This window comes from Bos javanicus, chromosome 1, assembly GCF_032452875.1.
Source record: "Bos javanicus breed banteng chromosome 1, ARS-OSU_banteng_1.0, whole genome shotgun sequence".
Taxonomy (NCBI): domain Eukaryota; kingdom Metazoa; phylum Chordata; class Mammalia; order Artiodactyla; family Bovidae; genus Bos; species Bos javanicus.
In genome coordinates, this window is record NC_083868.1 from 154,372,903 (window position 1) to 154,398,160 (window position 25,258).

The 25,258-nt window shown below is 38.2% G+C and overlaps 1 protein-coding gene across 7 annotated transcripts in view; it reads right to left on the minus strand.

Annotated features, from left to right (window-relative positions):
- The window catches only part of TBC1D5 (TBC1 domain family member 5), a 599,010-nt gene that overhangs the window by 419,891 nt on the left and 153,861 nt on the right, over window positions 1-25,258 (minus strand). For 5 of the 7 annotated variants that reach the window (XM_061427849.1, XM_061427904.1, XM_061427893.1 and 2 more), the window contains one exon: window positions 19,538-19,738. The exons of the other annotated variants lie outside the window; for them this stretch is intronic. The gene's annotated coding sequence lies outside the window, so the exon portion shown is untranslated. The remainder of the gene's footprint in view (window positions 1-19,537; window positions 19,739-25,258) is intronic. 7 annotated transcript variants of the gene reach the window in all.

The following is a 25,258-nucleotide window of genomic DNA, read 5'->3' on the forward strand; positions in this document are numbered from 1 at the left end:
CTGTTTAACTATTCTCCTGAGGATCTACAAGATTGCCAAAGCAGGACTTATCCTCATAAATCCAAAAAATACAGGTTTAGATTTGTTGCCAACAACTGAAAGTACATGAACTTAAACCCATTTGTTATCAGATTAAAATCACGTCAAGGTTTCAGAACCTCACTGGTTCACAATTCCCTTTTAATCGGTGACTTCAACAAGAAATTAGATTAGCAAATAAGATATAACAAAAGCACATGTACTTACAAAAGCAATAATAAACCTATTTTTTAATTATAAAATATCCTCAGCCTAATAATATCAAACATACTACTGATATTGAACTGATAACCTCCTTAGTTACCTAACTAGTTCAATTTCTCTGTGCTCTTTATAAAAACTAAAATACATGTTATCAGATGAAAAATATTTTTAAATGGTTATTTCAAATGGAAAAATGACTACTTATTTCAAGAAATTTTATTCCTGACAGCTACAGCTGAAGGACAGTTATGTGGATAAAATTATTTAGTTTTAGTTCCAATAGTACTAACAAAAATATTTTTAGTCTTTATAAGACTTTATCGGAGAAGGCAATGGCACCCCACTCCAGTACTCTCGCCTGGAAAATCCCATGGTCGGAGGAGCCTGGTAGGCTACAGTCCATGGGGTCGCTACAAGTCGAATATGACTGAGTGACTTCACTTTCACTTTTCACTTTCAGGCATTGGAGAAGGAAATGGCAACCCACTCCAGTGTTCTTGCCTGGAGAATCCCAGGGACGGGGGAGCCTGGTGGGCTGCCATCTATGGGGTCACACAGAGTCAGACACGACTGAAGTGACTTAGCAGCAGCATAAGACTTTATAAGACTAAAATGTAAAATTTTAAACTTAAAGTCTATACTGTAAATGATCCAAAAATATGTAACATTTGAACAGAAGTACATAAGAGAGGTTTCATATATATTCCAAGTAATTTAGGCTTTCAAGAATATCTTCAGTCAATACTCCCTATATACTGAAGAAATTAAGTAACTCCAGTCATTTGTAAAATTTTTAAAATATGCTTTTAACAACAGAAAACTTATTTTATTACAGTAATAAAATATTTGTATCATAATGGTCAAATCATTATAAATTAAAGAATTTTTTAAATCCCCTTTAAATGGATCAGCTGTTCACAGACTACAAAGCATTCTTAAACAGGAATAATCTAAAATAAAACCTTCAAACTTCTATGTAATATAGAAACATAGTCACCTCTCAACAATAAAGGACCCATTTTCAATTTGTCTAATTATATGTTCTGAAACTCCAATACTTTGGCCACCTGATGCAAAGAACTTACTTATTAGAAAAAACCCTGATGCTGGGAAAGATTGAAGGCAGGAGGAGAAGGGGACGACAGAGGATGAGATGGTTGGATGGCATCACCAACTCAGTGGAGGTGAGTTTGAGTAAACTCTGGGAGTTGGTGATGGACGGGGAGGCCTGGTGTGCTGCGGTCCATGGGGTTGCAAAGAGTCAGACACAACTGAGTGACTCAGCTGAACTGAACTGAACTACATGTTCATCTAACTTCTCCCTTCCAGTTCACGATGTTCCTTTCAAGTCTACCAGTTTCCAAAGAGACCAGAAGAACTGCAAGGAAGAGCAGGTCAAAGTGCTGGGTGAGTTCACCATTTCATGTGTCTTTGTAAAAGTGAATGAGGAGGAGAGAAAGCAAAGCAGATTCTGTATTTTCCACATTTCATTTTTATCTAGAGTTGGCAGTTTCTCCATTACCAAAAAGTGAGAGTTACGTCTGCTGATATGTGTACACAGAAAACCTAGAAAAATTCACAATGATCTTGGCAAAAAAAATAAAAAGAAAATTTGATTCTCCTTACATCATCCAATTTAAAAAGGAGAACATTATAAAATGACATATTTAAATGTTAGCGGAGTACCTGCCATAGAGTAGACAGTCAATAAATACTTATTGATCAGATGAACAGATGAATTCAAATTGGTTCTACTCCAAAGGCGGAGAAGGCAAAGGCACCCCACTCCAGTACTCTTCCCTGGAAAATCCCATGGACGGAGGAGCCTGGTAGGCTGCAGTCCATGGGGTCGCCAAGAGTCGGACACGACTGAGCGACTGAACGACTTCACTTTTCACTTTCATGCATTGGAGAAGGAAATCGCAGCCCACTCCAGTGTTCTTGCCTGCAGAATCCCAGGGATGGGGGAGCCTGGCGGCCTGCTGTCTATGGGATCGCACAGAGCTGGACACGACTGAAGCGACTTAGCAGCAGCAGCAGCAGCAGCTACTCCAAAAGCTGATGACATTTCAGAGTTTATGAATAGAGCACTGTCCTTTCACCTTTTCCTGACACTCCCAAACTTCTTCACTTAACATTTTTTAATGCAATGAAAATATTGAAGAAAAACCATCCTTAAGTGTTACTCAAAATATGCCACTAACATAAAACCTCACAGAGACAATAACTGTTTTGCTTAACCTAGAAAAACTATTAGGACAGACTTGGAGGTTGGGGAATGGCCTTCACTAATGGTTTGCAAAGGAACACAAGTGTGTCAGAATGAGATAGCTGGGATTTTTAAAAAACAAACCTGTACTTATAATGGGAAAGTCACTGCAGCCGGCTTAAGTCAACAACCCGAACAGAGAAGCAAAGTCATAGACAACAAAATGGCAGCCTACCGGAAAAATGCACATGAGACACCCAAGGAAGGAGACGACAAGGGAAACAGCGTCAAATAATAAAGTCATGTAACAGGGACTCTGCAAGGAAGACAGCGGAGCAGTCTGTGACATACCACAGAAAGGAGCGCTCCCTGAAGACCCTCCTCAGAGGCATTAGCCATGGAGCACTGGGTGGACACAGCACAAATAACACTTCATGTCACGTGTCAGGCCAGGATACAGTGTGGGCACGTACCAACGAAAAATGAGCGTGAACTTGCATTTTCACTTAAAGGGAAATGCAATAAGATAAACCCTGCCTTCAGAAGGAACCAGAATAAAGCTATCAGAAGCTGAAGTCCCCTTATCTCTAATCAGTACTTCTGTAGTAGCTAGTGCTCCCATAGGGAACCAAGTACACTGAAGGTAAACCAGACACACCGACCCTCAGCGCACACGCCCGAGGAAGACAAGCAGACGTGTGCATATAAAGGAGAGACCACTCACAGGGTCTTCCAGTCGAGTGACCAAGGGACTGTTCCAGGTTTTTGGAAAAGGTAGGGTCAGTAAAGAATAGAAATTAGTTATTTAAACCCAAGAGGGATTCACTAAAGGTACTGTGAGAAAAAGCAAGCACAAGGTTAGTCAGTTTTTTGGTCTCACAATTGCAATTGACCCTTGAATAATTCAGGGGTTAATCTGAGTATAATTTACAGTTGGCTGTCTGTATCCAATATTGCTAGGCATCTGAGAATTCAACCAATCACGGACTGTGTACTACTATTTACTAATTTCTATTGAAAAACATCCATGTGCAGGTGGACCCATGCAGTTCCAATCTGCCTTGCTTAAGGGCCAGCTATAACTCTGCTGCCCTTCCCACCTGCTACCCTTCCTAACGTAAGCTGCACTGCACTGGAGAACAGCAAACGAGCCTCGGGAATCACGTCCCAAGACAGCACGAGCAGGTCCTACAGCCAGAGCGGAAGTAGCACTGCTCTTAAGAACCGGGCTCTTGAGCAAGAATGAGGAGGAAGACAGGACTTTCTGGGAGTTCGGTGGCGAAGAATCCAAGCTCCCAGAGCAGGGGCTGTGGATCTGGTCCCTGTCAGAGAACTAGACCCCACACGCCAAAACTAAGACCCAGTGCCGAATAGATAAACATGAATGTTAACTTAAAAAAAGAATGAGTAGGAAGAGCAACATTATTCTATTTCAGAAACAAAGGAGAGTGATCCCAGAGATCACATTTTACCAAGAAAAAAATGCTGGAACTCTCAAGCTATCACTGTATCCAGTATTTCTTGACCCGGGCTGAGGTGACTGGAAGAGATGTAAGGAACACAACGGACTCCTGACACTCACAGATGTTTGCATTTTGACCTGGGCTGAGGTGACTGGAAGAGATGTAAGGAACACAACAGACTCCTGACACTCACAGATGTTTGCATTCAGGCTTTCACCTGTGTTCAAGCGATCCAGAACATGAAGTGACTTATCATTTTCCTGGTAAGTGAATCTGAACCACAAGCTGCCTATGGCTAGTGTGAGAAAGTTCCGCTTCTGATCTTAATGTGACTGGTAGTTTTCTGGAACATACTCCAGAAATATCTACACATTTGAGAATTTTCAAAAGTTTCAAGATGTGAATCACTCATAAATCCGTGTTGTATGTCTTTCTTACAGTAATATAATATTTTTAAGACACAAAATTCCTAAACTGGAAATGACCATTGATTTACATTGCCAAAATAAAAACCACAAAGGCGTAAGCTGAAAAGGAGAAGTCTAAGGCACCTAGCCATGGGGAGCCACGATGCTTCTGGTGCATGACTAGCCGGAAGTGGGAGGCAGCCAGGATGAACTGTGATGCTTGTGGTGCGTGACCATCCAGAAGTAACACAAAGCTCGAACACAGACTTCCACAGACGGAGCTATGCTGTGCATGCTTCCTTCCTTCCTGTTACTGAGGATAAACCACCCATGTGCCTATAGAAGGCTCATCTCTCCACACGTGTACCTCGCTTCAGCAATTCTCTACTATTTCCTGTATCACCAGTTCATTCCTCTCTAGGGCATTCTCAATACTGATGCATGCTGCTTCTCTTCTCCTAAAATAAAACATCCTCTCTTGATCAGCATCCCTCTTAAGCCGCCACTCATGTTTCTCCTCCCAGTCAACCCTGAAGCTACTCCATCCACCTTGACCTCACTCCACATTGACCCCACTCCACCTTGTATTTAAAACCACTACACTTTGAACCCACTCCAGTAAGACTTCTGTCCTCCACTGAAACTGCCCTTCTCAAAGTCACCATTGTCCTCCCACTGATGACTCCAACAATCAATTCACAGTTCACATGTGACCACACCTCAGCACCGTTTGTCACTGACAATCACTCCACTTCCTTGATACATTTGCATCACTTGGCTTCCTTGGCTGTCAGATACTCCGAAAGCCAGCGTCTTCCTCTTACCTAACTGGTTTTCTTCCCTCCCTCCTGCACTAATTCCTTTCCTCCAACAGCTTCATTTAAAGTGCCCCAAAGTGGAGGCCTTCAACCGTCTCTAGCTGTATCTACCAGGTTGCATCAATATTAGACTTTTAAAGATACCATCTACAGCTGATGACTTTTAGGTGTTTTTTTTTTTTCATCTTTCCCCTGAACTCTGGGACAGGATCTGTCTCCTTGACCTTTCCACTTGAATGTATAATAAACTTCTTCAACTTAGCATTTCCAGAACCAATCGCCTGACCTTCTCCCCCAAGTATGCTTCTCTTATAACCTCCCCCTTCATCATTAAATAAAACTCTTATTCAGACCAAAGACACAATTGAAGCCATTCTTCATATCTCAAATCTCAAAAGCCATAACTCAAATCCAATCCATCGATAAGTCCTGTTGTTCAAACCACAATGCTCTCTTACTTCCAACCTTCTACATGGACCCTCTGCTTCTGTCCCTGCTCCCGTTACAGCTGCTTCTCAACCTGGAAGCATATAATTCCTTTAAACTATAAATCAGATGTTGATACTTACTTTTCAATAGCTTCCAATGTCATTCAGTGTAAAAGCCAAGTACATATCTCTAAAGGCCTAGACTCCCAGTCACTGCTCTCCTTTGATCCCTACTAGGCAACATTCAGAAAACTAAGATCATGGCATCCGGTCCCATCAATTCATGGCAAACAGATGGGGAAATAATGGAAACATTGACAGATTTAGTTTTGGGGAGCTCCAAAATCACTGCAGATGGTGACTGCAGCTATGAAATTAAAAGACACTTGCCATCCTAAAGGAAATAAGTCCTGAATATTCACTGGAAGGACTGATGCAGAAACTTCAATACTTTGGCCACCTGATATGAAGAACTGACTCATTTGAAAAGACCCTGATGTTGGGAAAGATTGAAGGCGGGAGGAGAAGGGGACGACAGAGGATGAGATGGTTGGATGGCATCACCGACTCAATGGACATGAGTTTGAGTAAGTTCGAGGAGTTGGTGACGGACTGGGAGGCCTGGCGTGCTGTAGTCCGTGAGGTCGCAAAGAGTCGGACATGACTGAGAAACTGAACTGAACTGAACTGCTCCTTGGAAGAAAAGTTATTACAAACCTACACAGCATATTAAAAAGCAGAAACATTACTTTGCCAACAAAGGTCCATCTAGTCAAGGCTATGGTTTTTCTTTTCTTTTTTTTTTTAATTTTATTTTTAAACTTTACATAATTGTATTAGTTTTGCCAAATATCAAAATGAATCCTTCACAGGTATACATGTGCTCCCCATCCTGAACCCTCCTCCCTCCTCCCTCCCCATACCATCCCTCTGGGTCGTCCCAGTGCACTAGCCCCAAGCATCCAGTATCGTGCATCAAACCTGGACTGGCATCTCGTTTCATACATGATATTTTACATGTTTCAATGCCATTCTCCCAAATCTTCCCACCCTCTCCCTCTCCCCCAGAGTCCATAAGACTGTTCCATACATCAGCGTCACTTTTGCTGTCTCATACACAGGGTTATTGTTATCATCTTTCTAAATTCTATATATATGCATTAGTATACTGTATTGGTGTTTTTCCTTCTGGCTTACTTCACTCTGTATAATAGGCTCCAGTTTCATCCACCTCATTAGAACTGATTCAAATGTATTCTTTTTAAGGGCTGAGTAATACCTCATTGTGTATATGTACCATAGCTTTCTTATCCATTCATCTGCTGATGGACATCTAGGTTGCTTCCATGTCCTGGCTATTATAAACAGTGCTGCGATGAACATTGGGGTACACGTGTCTCTTTCCCTTCTGGTTTCCTCAGTGTGTATCCCCAGCAGTGGGATTGCTGGGTCGTATGGCAGTTCTATTTCCAGTTTTTTAAGGAATCTCCACACTGTTCTCCATAGTGGCTGTACTAGTTTGCATTCCCACCAACAGTGTAAGAGGGTTCCCTTTCCTCCACACCCTCTCCAACATTTATTATTTGTAGACTTTTGGATCGCAGCCATTCTGACTGGTGTGAAATGGTACCTCATAGTGGTCTTGATTTGCATTTCTCTGATAATGAGTGATGTTGAGCATCTTTTCATGTGTTTGTTAGCCATCTGTATGTCTTCTTTGGAGAAATGTCTATTTAGTTCTTTGGCCCATTTTTTGATTGGGTCATTTATTTTTCTGGAGTTGAGCTGTAGGAGTTGCTTGTATATTTTTGAGATTAGTTGTTTGTCAGTTGCTTCATTTGCTATTATTTTCTCCCATTCTGAAGGCTGTCTTTTCACCTTGCTGATAGTTTCCTTTGATGTGCAGAAGCTTCTCCTAGAGGAGAACATAGGCAAAACACTCTCTGACATACATCACAGCAGGATCCTCTATGACCCACCTCCCAGAATATTGGAAATAAAAGCAAAAATAAACAAATGGGACCTAATTAACCTTAAAAGCTTCTGCACATCAAAGGCTATGGTTTTTCCAGAAGTCATGTATGGATGTGAGAGTTGGACCATAAAGAAGGCTGAGCACTGAAGAATTGATGCTTTTGAACTGTGGTGTTGGAGAAGACTCTTGAGAGCCCCTTGGATCTCTGCAAGGAGATCCAACCAGTCCATCCTAAAGGAGATCAGTCCTGGGTGTTCATTGAAAGGACTGATGCTGAAGCTGAAACTCCAATACTTTGGCCACTGGGTGTGAAGAGCTGACTCGTTAGAAAAGACTCTGATTGAAGGCAGGAGGAGAAGGGGACGACAGAGGATGAGATGGCTGGATGGCATCACTGACTCAATGGACATGAGTCTGAGTAAGCTCTGGGAGTTGGTGATGGACAGGGAGGCCTGGCGTGCTGTGGTTCATGGGGTCGCAAAGATTCGGACACAACTGAGCAACTGAACAGAACTGGACTCTCAAGTTGCTGCAGTCACGCTGGCCACTCGGTTGATTCTTGGACACATCAGCAACACTCCTCCATCAGAGCCTGCGCAGCTCTGCCTGCACTGCTTACCTCCTCATCTGCACTGAAGTGCCAGCTTCAGTGACTCCACTGCCACCTCCCAGGGGAGGCGCCCCTGACTGTCCATGTGATCTACACCAGTCTCCCTGTGAGGTTAACTCTCTATCCTCCTCTTCTGGGTCTGTTTTCCTTCACAGCCCCACTACCTAACCAGCTGCATGTTTTCATTATCTTACTTCTTATCAACCTCTCTACTCTAAAAAGCAAAATCGTTAGCAATTTTTCTCTATTTCATTTTCACTGTGATATCTCTTAGAAAACTTTTCAATGAGTAGACTGGGTTCAAATCTTCAGGAAGAATAATGGATGTTAGAAACAAACTGAGCAAAGTCTTCAAAGTTCTGAGGAAAATTATTTTATATCTAGAAACGTATACCCAGCAAAATTGTCAATCAAATGTGAGAACCAAACAAAAAACCCCAGTTTCTAATATGCATAATTCAGAAAATTTATCTTTTATCATTTAACTTTATGAAGATTTGTTTCAATTGTAACAATAGGACACAACAAACATTGAGTACTAACCCAGGAATATAATGAAAAGAAATCTGAGTACAATACTTCAACAAAAGGCCAAGGAAATTCTGGTCCATACTAAAAGAGAAGGTCTAGATTAAGTGATGTTATTTTTTCAGCAAGAGAGTAGGTAACCTTACAAAAAAATTTATTTTATGATTTTAAATCATACATTTTAAAGCCTAAAAGTACAACTGCGGTGTTATCCATAAATGGAGACGCACAGACCGACTTCCTCTGAGCATTAAGCAGAAGGAATGGTAATTAGAAAGTCTGGTAAAAACAAAAAACACAAGCAGAAAAAAAAAAAAAAAAAAAAAGAGCCACAGTATAAATATGAAGCAAAATATAGTATGATTTTGAGAAAATGAAGAACAGTAGAAATTCTTTCTCCTGGAAAACAATTTCTACTGGTCAGTTAATCCGGGACAGGAAGCAGAATTAAGAGATACTCTGAACTGATGTATAATCACTGTATAAGAAATAATGGAGATAAACCATTTCTCTACAGTGTTATTTTGCTGCAAGTCATTTATCAGTATCATATTCTAATTTTCAAATAAAATGGAAAATAACCTGTGTCAACAACATATGGAGAAACTGGAACCCTCATACATTGCTGGTGGGACTATAAAATGCGACAGCCCCTGTGTTAAACAATTTGGTGATTCCTCAGAAAAATAAATAAAGAATTACACCATTACTAAGCAATCATACTCCTAGGTATAGACCTAACAGAACTGGGAACAGGAGCTCAGATAAGAACATGTGCACATAAATTCTTGAGGCACTTTTCTCAAAAGCCAAAAAGCAGAAGAAAATCCTGTGAGGCTCCTCTGTCCATGGAATCTTCCAGGCAAGAATCCTGGAGTGGGGTGCCACTCCCTTCTCCAGGGGATCTCCCCAACCCCAAGACTGCACCTGAATCTCCTGCACTGTAGGCAGAGTCTTTACCGTCTGAACCACCAGGGAATCCGAGCATATTATAAATACAATGGACTATGACTCAGCTGTGGAAATGCATAAAATACTGGTGTACAGCTGACATAAGCTGTAACACGGATGGACCCTGAAATCAGCTTGCCAGGTGAAAGAAGTCACACATTAAAGACCATATACTGTACACAACTCCACTGAAGTGAATCAAGATGGATAAATCCTTAGAGACAAAATACAAACTGATGATGGACACTAGGTACTGGGAGGAGGTCAGAACGAGGAGAAGCTGCTTAAAGAGAACGTCACCTCAGTCAGTCATTCTACAGTAAAGATGTTCTACTCTCAGATCAGCCTTCCTATTTTCATATGTCCACAGTCTTTAAAGATTTCCATAATTTTACTTCATACTGGAAGGCTGTTAGGATCAAATATTTATGATTTTAAAGCCTCTTAGGATCAAGTCTCGAGTTCACTAATCATGTAAGTTTCATGTCATTTTTCCCCTCCATTAAATTCAACTAAAAATTTTAAAACTATGTTATATTTTTCAAATACTACATCAGTTCATGAATACAAGGTAGGGTTAGGGGTTTTTAGCTTGTTTCTTTTGTATATTATTTGTTTCGCTCTACTAATATACCATTGACCTTAACATAACACAATAAAACTTAAGATATAGCATGTGACTTTTAACCTTGATGCACTCCTGTCCACTTGCTGAACATGCTTTGTCGCCTCTGTTTTTATATTAATTTTACAATCGCCAGGACCAGCGTGAGACAGCTTACCCCATTTGCCTCTGAGGCTTAGAGCGAGATGTTTGTGTTCAAGGCTTCAGTCCATCTGGAGTTGACTCTGTGCATCATGTAAGACGGGAGGCCGAGGCCATTCCTCTGCCTGTGACTGCCCAATTTCCCCAACACTATTTACTGAACAGACTATCCTTTGCCCAATCAATATTCTTAGCTCCTTTGTCATAACTTAATATACCATCCAACTGTGGTTTTATTTCTGTGTTCTCACTTCTTTTACACTAGTCTACATGGCCATTTTTATGCTAATACCATGCTGTTTAGATTATTATATCTTTGTAATAAAGTTTAAAATCATGAAGTGTGGTGCTTTCAGCTTTGTTCTTTCTCAAGAGTGCTCTATTTAGGGTATTTTGTGGATGCATACAAACTTTAGGATTGCTTTTCTACTTTGTGAAAAATGCCAGCTGACTTTGGATAAGAATTCACTAAATCTATATTGTTCTGGGTGCTATGAACATTTTAGCAACATAATTCTTCCCTTCCATCTGCAGAGAATATTTTTCCATTTCTTTGTGTATACTTCAGCTTATTTCATCAATGTCTTATAATCGTCAGTATCCATATCTTTCAACTCCTTGGTAAAATTTATTCCTGAGTTTTATTCTTTTTGATGCAACTGTAAATGGGACTTTATCCTTAATTTCTCTGATAGTTCCCCATTGTTGTACTTCAGTTCCTAAGTTGTGTCCAGCCCTTTGTGACCCCATGGATCACATGGGGCAAAGGATAGTCTGTTCAGTAAATAGTATTGGGGAAATTGGGCATGCCAGGCTTCCCTGTGCTTCACTATCTAAGGAGTTTGCACAAACTCATGTCCACTGAGTTGGTGATGCCATCCAACCATCTCATCTCTCATGGTCTGTCACCCACTTCTCCTCATGTTCTTCATCTTTCCCAGCATCAGGGTCTTTTCCAAAGAGTCAGTTCTTCACATCAGGTGGTCAAAGTATTGGAGCTTCAGCTTCAGCATCAGTCCTTCCAATGGATATTCAAGGTTAATTCCCTTTAGGATTGACTGGTTTGATCTTGCTGTTAAAGGGACTCTCAAGAGTCTTTTTTAACACCAACAGTTCAAAAGCATCAATTCTTCAACACCCAGGCTTTTTATAGTCCAATTTTCACATATGTACATGACTGTTGAAAAAAACACAGCTTTAACTAGATGGATCTTTGTCAGCAAAGTGATGTCTCTTTTTAATCCAGTATCTAGGTTTGTCATAGCTTTTCTTCCAAGCAGCAAGCATCTTTTAATTTCATGGCTGTAGTCACCTTCAGCAGTGATTTTGGAGCCCAAGAAAATAACATCTGTCACTGTTTCCACTTTTTTTCTATTTGCCACGAAGTGATGGGACCAGATGCCATGATCTTATTTTTTTAAATGTTGAGTTTTAAGCCAGCTTTTTCACCCTCCTCTCTCATCTTCATCAGGAGGCTCTTTAGTTCCTCTTTGCTTTCTGCCATTTGAGTGGTATCACCTGAATATTTGAGGTTGTTGATATTTCTCCTGCCAACCTTGATTCCAGCTTGTGATTCACCCAGCCTGGCATTTCACGTGATACACTGTGCATATTAAGTAAGTAAGGTGACGACATGCAGTTTTAACATACTCCTTTCCCAGTTTTGAACCAGTTCATTGTTCCAGGTAGTTCTAACTGATGTTGCTTGATCTGCATACAGGTTTCTCAGAAGACAGGTAAGGTGGTCTGCTATTACAATCTCTTTAAGCATTTTCCACAGTTTGTTGTGATCCACACAGTCAAAGGCTTTAAAGCAGTCAATGAAGCAGAAGTAGATGTTTTTCTGGAATTCCCTTGTTTTCTTCTATGACACACTGGATGTTGGGCATTGATCTCTGGTTCCCCTGCCTTTTCTAAACCCAGCCTGTACATCCGGAAGTTCTCAGTTCACATACTGCTGGAACCTCAACTGAAATATTTGGGCATTACCTTCGTAGCATGAGGCATGAGTGAGACTGTACAGCAGTTCTTAGTCTCTTCTTGCTTCTGTCAGGTCCTTGCCATTTCTATCCTTTTTTGTACCCATCTTTGCATGAAATGTTCCTCTGGTATGTCTAGTTTTCTTGAAGAGATCTCTAGTATTTCCCATTCTATTGTTTTCCTCTATTTCTTCACACCATTTTCTTAAGAAAGCCTTCTTATCTCTGCTTGCTATTCTCTGAAACTCTGCATTCAGTTGGGTCTGTCTTTCCCTTCCTGCCTTGCCTTTCATCTCTCTTCTTTACTCAGCGATTAGTATCTGTAAAGCCTCCATCTGCCTTACTGCATTACTCTTTCTTTGGGGTGGTTTTGTCACTGCTTCCTGTACAATGTCATGAACATCCATCCATAGCTCTTCAGGCACTGTGTCTACCAGATCTAACTTGTTGAATCTGCTCATCACCTCCACTGTATAACTATTAGTGTACAGAAATGCAACTGATTTTTGTATATTGATTTTGTATCCTGCAACTTTAGTGAACTTAGTAACAGGATTTTTTCTGGTGGTGTTTTCAACATATAATATCATACCTCTGACAATAAAAAGTTCTATTCCTTTCTGATCTGAATATTTTTTCTTATTCTTGATTTCTCTGGCTAGTATTTCCAGTATTATGTCAAACAAAATTGGTGAGGTTGTTTCTTTAATATGAGGAACACCATCTTTTCCTCATGGTTACGCATTACAAAAACAACTGTGATATACAGCCCAAGTAAAGAATACTCAGCTCCTTGGGGATGGGGGTAGCGGGGCGGGCAGGGGAGGCAGGAAGCTTGGGCATTCTTATCGTCCACCTGATCTCAGGAAAAAGGCTTTTAGCTTTTCACTATTAAGTATGATGTTACCTATGGTTGTTCGTATGTGGTCTTTACTGTGTTTCATAAGTTGCTACTATGTCCTGTTTCTTGAGAGCTTATACCATGAATGGATGCTGAATTCTGTCAAATGCTCCTTCTGCATCTACTGAGATGATCATATGATTTTCATCCTTCGTTTTATTAATGCAGTGTATCACAATGATTTCAGGATGCTGAACCACACTTACATCCCTGCAAAGACAGAAAAATCCCACTTGATCCGGTTGTATAATCTCCATGTACTATTGAATTTGGCTGAATACAGTTTGTTGAGGATTTCTGCATCTGCATTCATCAGAGCTATTGGCTGGTAACTTTTTTGTAGTGTCCACGCCTGGTTTTGGTCTCAGGGTAATGCTTACCTGATAAAACAGAAATGTGCCCTCCTCTTATGTTTTCTGCAAGAGTTTGAGATGGTTTGATGTTAATTCTACTTTGAACGTTTGGCAGAATTAATCAGTGAAGCCATCTGTGCCAGAACGTGGCTAGCACTTTTCTGATTCAATCTATCAGATTATTCAGATTCTCTCTTTCTTCAATATGATAGGTTGCATATTTCTAGAAACTTAACCACTTCTAATTTGTCCAATTTGTTGGTGAATAATTATTCATAGTAGCTTCTTATGAACTTCTGTATTTCAGTGCTGTTGTTTTCCCCACCTTGGTATATCCAGCTTAAGTCTTCTCTATTTCATCTTTAAAAAACAAAAACAACTTCGTTTCACTGATATTATCTGTTGTTATTTTAATTTCTATTTGTGTTCTTTGTTTTTCCCATTATTCAACTAATCCTTGACATGTAATTTGAGTGATTTATTTGGGCTTTCTATTCTTTTTCTTCTCTGTGTGCAGTTTTTTTTTCCATTGAATGAAATTGATTCTATAGTGTTCTATAAATTTTATTCTTCAAATTCTATAGTGCTCTACAATTTTCACAAACTTCACACACGTGATTCACATACTTCTATAATATTCCTTTTTCCCCCCACCCCTCTGTTGCCTTTCCCCACTTCCTTCTCCCAGCTGGTAAACACTAGTTGGTTCTCCAGAAGACTGCTTCGTTTTTGTTTCACTCACTGATTTGTTGTAGTTTTAGATCCCACGTGTAAGTGGTACTGTACAGTGTTTGTCTTTCTCTGACTCACTTTACTTAGAATAATGCCCCCCAAGTCCACCTATGTTGCTGCAGATGGAATATCTCATCATTGGCCAATGGCTGAGTAGCATCCCAGTGTGTGTCTGTACACAAAACATCTTCTTTCTCCACTCATCTGCTCACAGGCACTTAGGGCACTCCCGTGGACTGCACTCACAAGCAGTGCTGCCATCAGCAGTGGCTGCAAGCAGCTTTTTGACAGTGTCTGTATTTTCTCCAAATATGTGCCCAGGAGTGGGGCTGCTGGACCAAGTGGTAGTTCTTTTTTCTCATTTTTTGAGAAAATTCCAAACTGTTTTTCACAATGGTTGCACATATGTCCATTCTAATCAACAGGGTACAAGGGTTTTCTTTCTTTCCACATCCTCGCCAACGTTTGTTATTTGTGTTCTCTTCGATGACAGCCATTCTAACCAGAGTGTGAGGTGGTATTTCATCACGGAAGTATCACCACTGAGGTACTATCTCAAACAAACGCACATGCTTTGACTTGTATTTCCCTGATTATTAGTGATGCTGAGCATCTTTTCATGTGCCTACTGGTCATCTGCATTTCCTCTTTAGAAAAATGTATTCAGTTCATCTGCCCATTTTTTAATCACTTTTTTGGTATATTGAGTTAAATGAACTATTACACATGTTGGATATTAACCCCTTATTGGTCACATCATTTGCAAATCTCTTGTATTTTTCTTACATTGATGGCTTCCTTTGCTGTACAGAAACTTTAAATTTAATTAGGTCCTATTTGTGCATTGTTGTTTTTCTTTTTTTTGCTTTAGGAGATGAATCCAAAAACTACTGCTGTGATTTATTTCAGAGAGTGTTCTGATTCTAGGAGTTTATAATATCTGGTCTTACATTTAGGACTTTAGTCTATTTTTTAGTTTATTTTTATTTCTGGTGTTAGAGAATACTGCAATTTCATTCTTTGACATGTATCTGCCCAGTGTTCCCACACTACTTATTGAAGAGATTGTCTTTTCTCCATTGCGTATTTGTGCCTCCCTTGTCAGATTAATTGACCATAAGCATGTGGTTTATTTCTGGGCTCTCTATTATGTTCCACTGACATATGTATCTTTTTTCAATTATCGTAGCTTTGTAGTGTAGTCTGAAATCAGGATATGTGATTCCTCCAGCTCTTTTCTTCTATCTCAAATTTGCGTTATCTGTTTGAGGTCTTTGGTGTTTTCATGCCAAATTTTAATTTATTTATTCCAGTTCTGTGAAAAATGCCATTGATATCTTGATAGGAATTGCACTGAATATGGAGATTGCCTTAGTAATGGTCAGTCAGTTCAGTTCAGTGGCTCAGTCGTGTCTGACTCTTTGAGACCCCATGAATCACAGCACATCAGGCCTTCCTGTCTATCACCAACTCCCAGAGTTCACTCAAACTCATATCCATCAAGTTGGTGATGACATCCAGCCATCTCATCCTCTGTCGTCCCCTTTTCCTCCTGCCCCCAATCCCTCCCAGCATCAGAGTCTTTTCCAATGAGTCAACTCTTCACATGAGGTGGCCAAAGTACTGGAGTTTCAGCTTGAGCATCAGTCCTTCCAATGAACATGCAGGACTGATCTCCTTTAGAATGGACTAGTTGGATCTCCTTGCAGTCCAAGCGATTCTCAAGACTCTTCTCCAACACCACAGTTCAAAAGCATCAATTGTTCAGCACTCAGCTTTCTTGACAGTCCAACTCTCACATCCATACATGACCACAGGAAAAACTATAGCCTTGACTAGACAGACCTTTGTTAGCAAAGTAATATCTCTGCTTTTTAATATACTATCTAGGTTGGTCATAACTTTCCTTCCAAGGAGTAAGCATCTTTTAATCTCATGGCTGCAGTCACCATCTGCAGTGATTTTGGAGCCCCCAAAATAAAGTCTGACACTATTTCCAATGTTTCCCCATCCATTTCCCATGAAGTAATGGGACCAGATGCCATGATCTTAGTTTTCTGAATGTTGAGCTTTAAGCCAACTTTTTCACTCTCCTCTTTCACGTTCATCAAGAGGCTTTTCTTTAGTTCTTCTTCACTTTCTGCCATAAGGGTGGTGTCATCTGCATATCTGAGGTTATTGATATTTCTCCCAGCAATCTTGATTCCAGCTTGTGCTTCTTCCAGCCCAGCATTTCTCATGATGTACTCTGCACAGAAGTTAAATAAGCAGGGTGACAATATACAGCCTTGACGTACTCCTTTTCCTATGTGGAACCAGTCTGTTGTTCCATGTCCAGTTCTAACTGTTGCTTCCTGACCTGCATATAGGTTTCTCAAGAGGCAGGTCAGGTGGTCTGGTATTCCCATCTCTTGAAGAATTTTTCACAGTTTATTGTGATCCACACAGTTAAAGGCTTTGACATAGTTGATAAAGCAGAAATAGATGATTTTCTGGAACTCTCTTGCTTTTTCGATGATCCAGCGGATGTTGGCAATTTGATCTGTGGTTCCTCTGCCTTTTCTAAAACCAGCTTGAACATCTGGAAGTTCACGGTTCACGTATTGCTGAAGCCTGGCTTGGAGAATTTTGAGCATTACTTTACTAGCATGTGAGATGAGTGCAACTGTGCGATAGTTTGAGCATTCTTTGGCATTGCCTTTCTTTGGGACTGGAATGAAAACTGACCTTTTCCTGTCCTATGGCCACTGCTGAATTTTCCAAATTTACTGGCAGTTAGTAATGGTAGTAACAGTCAATTTAACAACATTAATTCTTACAATTCAAAAATATATTTTCCCATCTGTTTGTGCTGTAGATTTCTTCCATTGGTATCTTACAGTTTTCTGAGTACAAGTTTTTTATCTCCTTACTGAGGTTTGTTCCTAAGTATTGTACTCTTTTTGATGAGATGGTAAATGGAACTGTTTCCTCAATCTCTCTCTCTGATAATTCATTGCTGGTGTATAGAAATGCAAGAGATTTCTATATATCAATTTTGTATCCTGCAATTTTACTGAATTCACTGATGAGCTCCAATGGTTTTCTGGTGGCATCTTTAGGATTTCCTATTATAGTATCATGTCACCTGCAAACAGTGACAGTCTTACTTCCTCCTTTCTAATATGGATTTGTTTTATTTCTTTTTCTTCTCTGATTGCTGAGGCTAGGACCTCCAAAACTGAGCTGAATAAAATTGAAGATAGTGGACACCCCTGAGATTTCCTTTCTTAATACAGGTGCTTATTGCTATAAACTTTCCTCTTAGAACTGCTTTAGCTTTTAATACATTGGATTGAGCATAATTTTTATCTTCTTTTTACTTTTCTGTATATACTAAACTTTCTAAAATATATATTACATTTTTAATTTTTAACTGTCTGTAATTTGTGAAAAGGATAAAAATGTTACATAAAATCAGAAGGAACACTAGAATAGACCACTTTGGGGGGAAAAATATGTTATTCTAAGCTGATATAAAGGACTTAGAAGTTTGAAATATTTTAAAGCAAGAATGATGAGAGCATCAGCATGCACAATTTACAAAGATAGAATGAAAAAAATAGAACTTTTAAAAATTCACCTTACTATAAAGGAATGATTCTATTAAAGATTTTCTTCCATTTATACTTTGAAATATGACCACTGGTATCTGTGTTCTTACTGCAAAAGAACCAATAAGTGCTCCAATATTTTTCAGCAGTTTCACAGTTCTTTCCCCAAGTCATCTGATAACTTGAATCAAAAGAAATGAGAAGCACAGAGAAGACAGCAGAAAAGCAGCTGGACTGAAACAAAAAACAAATTGCCTCATTCCATTTATTTTCCCTACAAATCAGTCATAAAATGATCTACAGTAGGACTTTTTGAAATTGCAAAAGTGATCCATCATTGGATAGGGAAATAAATGTAATTATGGGTATCAGTATATATTAAATGAAGTATACAAAAAATGTAATAAAATAGAACACAGTATACATTCAAGGTAGCCAAGGCAGAATTGTTTCACCAACTTTTGTTAGCTTCATTTGTGCATTTATGCCTGAGGAAAATGTCTCATAAATACAAAATTTATTTCTTACTAAGGGTTGTGGTAAAAAAAAAAAAAAATGTGAATCCTACCTATTTGATATACCTTCAACTCTAAGTTCAATCATTCTAAATTTGCAACACCTTCAACAAACTTAATGAACATCAGAATGTAGGTAGGTAGGTAGGAAGGTAGGAACGAAAGAAAGAAAAAAGGTAAAGAAAAAGGAAAAGAGATAAGAATACAAAAAGTAAAGTCTTCAATAAGAAAAGGGCTGAAAGTATTCTGGTGTGAAAATATTTTAAAGCCCAATGCAAGTTTAATTAAGAAAGAAGGAAAACAATGAAGAAAAAGAAAAGACTGGAAGTTGGTGGGTCAATAGATAGATGGAAAGAAATTGTCAAGGAACTCTATGTTACAGGGTAACATTATTCCCTGACTGAGTCTGCAATCTAAACTCAGTATAAGTGTATAAACACATACATACACATATACACATACACGGAGAAGGAAATAGCAACCCATTCTAGTATTCTTGACTGGAGAATTCAATGGACAGGGGAGCCTGGTGCGCTACGGTCCGTGGGATCACAAAGAGTCGGACATGACTGAACACACAGCATATACACACACATACACATCAACACACATTTTCTGTACACAAGTCTGTAAAACAGGTTATGATAACTATCATAAGGGTATTATTATGAAATGAACGTTTATCATTCCCCAAAACTAAATCTTAATTCCCAGCGTAATGGCATAGGAGTGAGTTCTCTGTGAGGTGATTAGGTACTGAGGGTGGAGCCCTCATAAATGGGATTGGTGCCCTTATAAACAGAGACCGTAGAGAACTCTTTTATTCTTCCACCGTGTAAAGACAGCAGGAAGACGCCCATCTATGAACGAGCATGTGATCCTCACCAGACACAAAATTTGCTAGCATCTTGATTTTAGACATCCCAGTTTCCAAAACAGTGAAAAATAAATTTCTGTGATTTGTAAGTCACACAATCTATGGGATTTTTGTTATAGAAGCCAGACTAAGACAGATGTTAATAGCACTGAACTTAAAATGTACGTTTTGAAATTAACATATACATACCTTTCAGGAAAACTTTATTGATCCACAAATCTAACTGACACTTGCAAATGCATGTTCCTGTTACGGCCAACAGACGATGGCAGGCTCTGTGCAACAGAATTCTCCAATAAAATCTTGGTTGGCCAATAGGAAGTAAACAGTCAAGAAACAGAGATCAGCTGAGCTCTGCCTCAGCTGAGCTTCAGGATAAACAGCAAATACCTAGAAGAATAAATAAATAAAATAGCTTCAAATATGCCTAGCCCTATGCAAAGGAGTCAAAGCCATCAATGCAAAAAGCTGAAAAAATTTATGCCATATTTTTGGCTCTTAGGAGACAAATGTTAGCTTATACATTAATCACCCTTTCCATCATCTAAAATAGAAGAAAGAAACTCACTTTATAATACTCACAGTATTATAATACCAAAAAAACCCTAAAACACCTCAATATAAAATACATCACCTCTTATCACTTTGTTTCACTGACATGAAGTAAAAGTGTTCAAATAAGAAATGCACTACTCTAATACATAATAAAATAATAAGTATTAAAATTACATAAGCTAGAAAATGGAAATCTGACATTTTAAAACAAATGTGAAAAAAATCCACTGAAAACTAATTCCAAAGTACTAGTAAAATGTAAAATTAGAATACAGTTGTATCAGTGTGGCAAGTAAATATTATTTGTGAATTAAAAATTAACTTCCATTGCCTTTTTGCCTACAGAAAAACATTTATCACCTTTAGTAATATACTTTAATACACTTCCACAAATCCTATCTGACAGGGATACATCTCTACATAAAATTTTCAAGAATATCCACAAAATTTCTTAAATATCTATCTAAAGTAAAGAACCTCTAAAGGATAATAAATTATCAAACAATATGATCACTCTTTTCTAGATTTCATTCTGTAGTAGCTTATAGCTTATTGGTGACTCAGCATATGCACAAAAAGACAATACTTAGGCAATAAAAAGTAAAATATAAATCAAAACCATGGAATTGAAAAGCATTATAACAGGTATATATGAAACTTCTGGGATCAAAAGAAATTACTTAAAACACATTTTAACATCATATGCTACTAAAACCAAATAACAAAGTATGATTTCTAAAGACTACAAATGAATGTAGCATTGATCACTACATAGATTTACAGAAACTGTTTCATGCTCCTGTAACTGAACATAATTCATGTTTTGTTTGCTTGTTAGATAAAGAGAATGATTTATTACATTCTGATGGAGCATTTCCTTATTTTAACTTTCAATCTTATCTGAAAAGTTACAAACAATATGTTTCTAAGTTATATAATCTATAAATGGAAAACACCCAGATAACAGCAACAGCGTCTTGGACAGCACTCCAGTCACATGGTTTTTCTGTATGGTTGAACTAAAAATTGCTGCACCGCTGAAACAAAGCATGTCTCTATTTCTCATCTTTCTCTTGTAAAAATACAGACCATTTTTATATTACAGATGTCTCTTTAAAGACATTTGAGGATCTATCAATTATTCCAACATATGTGTATTTGATGAATGTACGTTTATGTAAAACTTAGTTTAGACTGTCATACTACTGTGTCAACACTACTCAAGAGAATGATGGCTATTCCTTCAGAAAGTATGAGTGTAAACAAAGAAAAAGTAACATTATAATCAGTGTCCTCAAAAGTTGTGATTTGTTTTATTCCTAAATACTTATTTTACACTACAGTCAATTTTACACGTCCTATACTACTTGGGATTGTGGTTCACTTTCTTGTTCAGATAGGACGTGTCCATTAAAAGAGCTCACTGACATACCACCAAAGAAACCAAGAAGGAAGGACTGCAGGGAAGATCAGGAAGCAGGGATGGTTAGCTCACAGAAGCACGTGTATTATGCCTAGACTTGTTCAGCAAGCCACAAGCAGGAGGAGTGTTTACCACAGTCTCACTGAAAGGATATACCAGTTTTTCTTCCAGTTATTCTCTATGGAATTGCATAAACATTGAGAAATCTAGAAATAGACATACACATGCACATATAAAAATTATTGTCAGTGTATAAGTTACTGCTGCCCTGGGACTGCAATAATTTATGTAACATCTGTTTTCATATTTTTCTAATTTTTTTCCTAATTAACATGCATATTTAACGCATAAATGCTCAGACCACCTCTTTTTTCTGCTGACTGTGCCTCTTTATTTTTGAAGTTGTGCACTCCTAGGGAGAATTCAGGATAGATGGAAACCAAAATCTTATTGAAAGCCCTAATTTCACAATGTAAACAACAGTACTAAACCAATTTTCAAGAAAAGACTACAGCCTTAAGAGTTTTCACAAGAACATTTCAATCTGCTAACAACAGTCCTACGGTAAATTAAGGTCAAAATACCAAAAAGTAACACAAAAGCACTATTTCAATAATATATTCATCTTCTTCATTCCTTTTTTCTAGCTTTTATAAGGGCCCTCAAAAAAAAAAAAACTTTTATAACTTCTATAGTTTCTTGTCTTGGTAAATTTTGGTAGCATTTTTAAAGTTTTATGCCTTAAGCAAATAACATAAATAAATACATCCCATTTATTTATCCCATAAATAAAAACATCCCATTTATTTATCCCATAAATAAAAACATCCCTTCCATTGCAAGGGCAGAGCCTACATCTTAAAGCTGTCAGCAGAGACTTCAGCAGCCGGTCTCAAGCTTCAGTGTCTATAAAAATCTAAGAAGCTTCTTAAAATGGAGATCCCGAAGCAGACCATCCCAAAGATAAGGATACAGCAGCGAAGAGATGACTTCAAGAAGCTTTCTCAAAGGTATCAACCAGTAACAACTACTCTCCATTTTTCAGGCGCACAATCTTCAAATTATTTGTTGAATATATATAATACTTCATCTAGTCCAATTAAACTGTACTCAACTTAATACAAAGATCTCAAATGTGTTTCTGAACCACTAGTATCAAGGTTCCTTTTCAACAGAAAGAGGAGTAATTAAACAAAAGCAGTTTTAACTATACATAAAATGTCTCTACCAAATTTGATTTTCCTTAACACAAATTTTAGTCTTGAACTAAATCACTTAGGAATTTCCATGTCAAAAGACACAGCAATGTTTAAGGGAGATGAATGGTCATAAAGGAAAATACTGTTGTATAAGTTAACTGACTAAACAAAATATGTTGTTGATAAGTAAAAAAAAGTTAAAAATATGTAAAAGTGCCTAATACAATAACAGTTATCCAAAAAAAAAGTAAGAGTTTACATCTAACTCTCAGTGATACAAATGGATGCTAAGCATACACTGGCACCAAAGCAGCATCAAGACAGAAAACATCTGCTGTGCTTCCAGATGCCTCGGATCGCTTGGAAAAATTAAAGCACGCCCATCTTCCTTCTGCAGGCACCTCCACTGTCACTAGGCAAGTGTACACTCCGTTCACTGTCCCAGCAATCCCATTAATCTGACGGACTGGAAGGGCTGCCTAAACAGCATTCCTGAAAGACTCTAAAAAATTCTAATACTCCAAACTTCCACCCAAGGTTAATGGGAATAAAATTTTTTTAATTTTGAAGTTTGAAGATAGATGTTATTCTTTCAAGGTTTATGTATGAAGTATGAGCAGGTTAAAGTTTATTACATACTGTCTCCTTGTATTCATCTGAACCAAAGAAAACATCCACTCAGGCTTGTTTAACTACATGTATACCTGTGGTGGATTCATTTCGATATTTGGCAAAACTAATACAATATTGTAAAGTTTAAAAATAAAATAAAATTTAAAAAATAAAATAAAATAAAAACTCCAGCTGCAAAAAAATAAATAAAAATAAAAATTATAATATTAAAAAATAAAAATAAAAAAAAACTACATGATTTACATTAGGAAGTTGTTTGAAAACATACTTTAGTGACAATAATATCAATATTCTAACATTATAATTGATATTTATATGGAGTATCTCACTTAATGCCACCTTACCTGCAGCCATGAAATTAGAAGACAAATGCTTCTTGGCAAGAATGCTGTAACAAACCTAGGCAGTGTATTCTAAAGCAAAGATATCACTTTGCCAACAAAGGTCCATATAGTCAAGGCTATGGTCTTTCTAGTAGTCATGTACACATATGATAGCTGGACAATAAAGAAGGCAGAGTGCCAAAGAACTGATGCCTTTGAACCATGCTGCTGGAGAAGACTCTTGAGAGTCCCATGGAAAGCAGGGATATCAAACCAGTCAATCTTAAAGGAAATCAACCCTGAATACTCTTTGGAAAGATTGATGCTGAAGCTGAAGCTCCAATACTTTGGCCACCTGATGCCACCAGCTGACTCACTGGAAAAGACCCTGATGCTGGGAAAGATTGGGGACAGGAGAAGAGGGTGTCAGAGAATGAGATGGTTGGATAGCATCACTGATTCAACAGACATGAACTTGGGCAAACTGCAGGAGATGGTGAGGGACAGGGAAACCTGGTGCAGCCCATGGTGTTGCGAAGAGTTGAACACGACTTGGCAACTGAACAACAAAACCCCCACCCTACCTTACACCAAAACAAACAAACAAAAACAGTTAATAAGAACTTAAGGGAACTAACTTGTCCAAGACCTTATCACTAAGAAATCTGCACCCAGAGGCCACATGGTCTTAACCACAGTTTCATGCCACTTCAATTCAAAGCAATTATAAGTGTAATACGTAACTCCCCTTAGTTTCACAAATCTTTATATAGGCAATGATCCCTAAAGCACTGACACAATCTAAATCCGTTTCTTTGATTTTTACGGTAAATGAAATACTTCCAGGTTGTCCTAATTATAAAACGTATCTTCATTTCCAAAATCACTCTTCATCTTAGAGCTCTTATAATAGCATATGATGTTTCTGTTGTTTAGTTGCTAAGTCGTGTCTGACTCTTGCAGTCCCCTGGACTGTATATTTTCTCTCAAACAGTCAGGCTCATTTTTCACAAATGGTACCAAGTTAGACCCCCACACAAACTTAAGCTCCAGGCAAAACAGACACCAATGGATGTATAATTAAAGAAGAGAAAACTTCTTATGATTTGAGTATTATACCTTCTTATTTTTCTCTTGATGGCAACGTAACCTCACTTCTTTGTATCCTGATCCATTTAGGGTCAAGCTTGGATATTAAGTTCAAATTAGCTTACAAATAAGAAACAGATCAGTCTCAATCACCCTAAATAAACCAAAAGAAGTTGAGTCATTTCTGAGAGTTGCTTTCTGAGAGGTCCGTTTCCATATCGGGAGAGCAGTCTAAATCCCCAAGATGAGTTAGAAAATTCCCAGGACTGTGGTTACCATAAAAAAGAGACAGATTCAACCTGACTCAAAAAGATGAAAAATTCACTTAAGCATATGTTAGTTTTTGTGCATTTCTTATGGCAGACATGAGGCATGGGACTTTTCAAAGTAGACATCCTTCACAGTACAATAAGGATACAAACACACTTTAAGTATTCCTCTTTTAAGTATGTTCCTGTAACTAAGATGAAAATAAATAAGATTTCTGAAGAAATTATTTTAGATTAAACAGAGTCCAACTTTAAGCATCATCCATAATTTTATTCTGTATTTTAAATTCTCAGTTCCAGACTTGTTAAATTATTTCACATCTCATTAACTACTCCTCCTTATGTTATTCCATTTGTTTCAGAGTTCCTTTTTCAATCTATTGCCTTTTTGTAACATCACCTGCCTGACACCTTTTATC